General features: G+C 31.8%; 1 protein-coding gene across 1 annotated transcript in view; it reads left to right on the plus strand.

The window, feature by feature from the left end:
* LOC106873887 (uncharacterized) overlaps positions 1 to 2,500 on the plus strand; it is a 311,731-nt gene that overhangs the window by 222,474 nt on the left and 86,757 nt on the right. The gene's annotated exons all lie outside the window — the stretch shown is intronic.

The following is a 2,500-nucleotide window of genomic DNA, read 5'->3' on the forward strand; positions in this document are numbered from 1 at the left end:
ACATCAAAGGGTAAATACTCAGTGTGATATTATTATTGTTTACACACATACATACATACATATATGCATATATGCACAAACACATACAAACAAAATGCACAAACACAAGTGCGTATACATGTGCATATATAATGCGCCTGTGTATACATATACATACATACATATATATATATGTATATATATATATATATATATATATGCGAATCGCACTACTTTTTTCTTTTCATCGTGGATTATGATGATGACGACGATGGTGATGATGATCATGATGATCATGATGATCATGATGATGACGACGACGATGCGAATGAGGATTATAATGATGATGCGGAAGAAGACGACGATTATTGTATTGAGAGGAACAGTTATAGTAATTGTGATGGAGATGATGTTTATAGTGTTGGTGATGATTATTATAAAAATATTGAAGCTGAAACTCGCTTCTTTTGTCTTCCATTTTCAATATTGTACAACAGATTAATTTGATCGTATAGTTCGTATTGTATCTCATTTTGATGTTATTGGTGTTATTGCCATAGTAATGATACAATTATTGTTACTATCATCATTATTATTATTATTATTATTATTATTATTATTAAGGCGGCGAGATGGAAGAGTCGTTAGCTCACTGGAGGATATGCTTAGCGGTATTTCGCCCGTCGCTACGCTCTGAGTTCACATTATGCCGAGGTTGACTTTGCCTTTCATCTTTTCGAATTCGATAAATTAAGCACTTGTGATACACTGGGGTCGATATAAACGACTAGTCCCCTTCCCTCAAATTTCAGACCTTGTACCTATAGTAGAAAAAAAAATTATTATTATTATTATTATTATTATTATTATTATTATTATTATTATTATTAGTAGTAGTAGTAGTAGTAGTAGTAGTACTAGTAGTAGTATTCTCGAATGGCAGTGGATTGGCAGAATCGTTAGAATATTGGACAAAATGGTTCGTATCCTTTTTAGATTCAGAGCGTAAAATAAGATGTGGAGGTTGACTATTCCTTTCATTATTCCATGGGTCGATGAGATAATGTGCTTGTCAAGTACTCTAGACGATTATATCGACCGTTCCCTACTTCTCATAACTGCTAGATTTTCTGCCTATATGAGAAACCATCATTACCGTGTTATGTAAATGTTTTCTAGTTTTGTCCCCAAATGAGAATACATTTGGCTCAAAATACTGGAAAATTGTGATTTCGACACCGTTTTATTCCAAGCATAACAAACTTTGTTTCTGCTTTGAAACGGCGGTGGATTGAACTAAAAACTCTTCCTCTCTTTATGACCTGAATTAAATCTGTGAGGTCAACTTTGCAGTCCAATACTGTGTTTGATGGCATTAGTAAACTATTTTCCCGTATTAATGTTGACCTTTTGCCAAAATTTGAAACCATTATTATTGTTGTTGTTTTATCACTGAAATCTGCGTCTGCAAATTTGCTTGTTTCACATGTTTTTAATTTCTTTTCAGATAATTAATCCTAATTAGATATTTAATGCGTAGTACACACGCTCCCACGCACATACACACACGCACACATAGGCACGCACACGCACACACATATATTTAACGCAAATTTGACTATATCTTTCCATGAAGATGGCACGCCTGTGTAATTTTTCACAGTAATTTTTTTCCCTACATTTAATTGCAGTTAAACCCTATGGCCTTAACACCGATCAAATTTTAACATATTTTTGTGGTTGTTCTTTTTGCTTGCTGTTGGAACATGACGATTTAGTTAGTGGCCTCCGGCAATGACCCATTTAGTGTATCTATTTAATGCTTTCAACTTTAATTCAAGTGACGATAGGATATAAATTAAAGAAAACGTATGCAAAGATAACAGATTGTAATATGGATAGAGAATGAAGGAACATTACAAACAGGAGAAAAATTGAAAACATATGGGAAATAACAAAAGAGTTTTCTGAAAGGAAAATATGGATATAACAATAATTTGAAATTAATAAAGAGTAATTTGGTTAATTGTTGAATTTTCATTAAGTTCATTAAGAATTTTCCAAAATTTTAATGTCGCGACTATGTTACCTGTTATATGATCAATATAATCTTTGAACAATATATATAACATCAAACAAAATCACATAGGTACAACAATTATAATTTAAGTTTATTTTCTTCTCATATTTCATGTTGCTGATAGGAACCAATGGAATGAAGACTAATTTTCAAAATGAAAATATGTATCAAATTAAAATAAAAGTAAAACACTTCATCATTTGTATATTCGCAATATGTAATTAATTACGATAATAATGTTTAACTAAAAATTAATTTTTACGTACCATGTTGATGCATTTCCATATGAGATAACGTTTTATCTGTTACGATTCCCGGCGCTATGAGTTCAAATATCACCGGGGACAATTTAATTTTTCTTTGTTTCGAGGTCGATAAAAGCAGTGCAAAAGCAGAGAGATAGTTTAGTGCAATGGTTCTCAACCGGGTTCTATATAACCT

The sequence above is a fragment of the Octopus bimaculoides genome, chromosome 7 (genome assembly GCF_001194135.2).
Source record: "Octopus bimaculoides isolate UCB-OBI-ISO-001 chromosome 7, ASM119413v2, whole genome shotgun sequence".
Classification (NCBI taxonomy): Eukaryota; Metazoa; Mollusca; class Cephalopoda; order Octopoda; family Octopodidae; genus Octopus; species Octopus bimaculoides.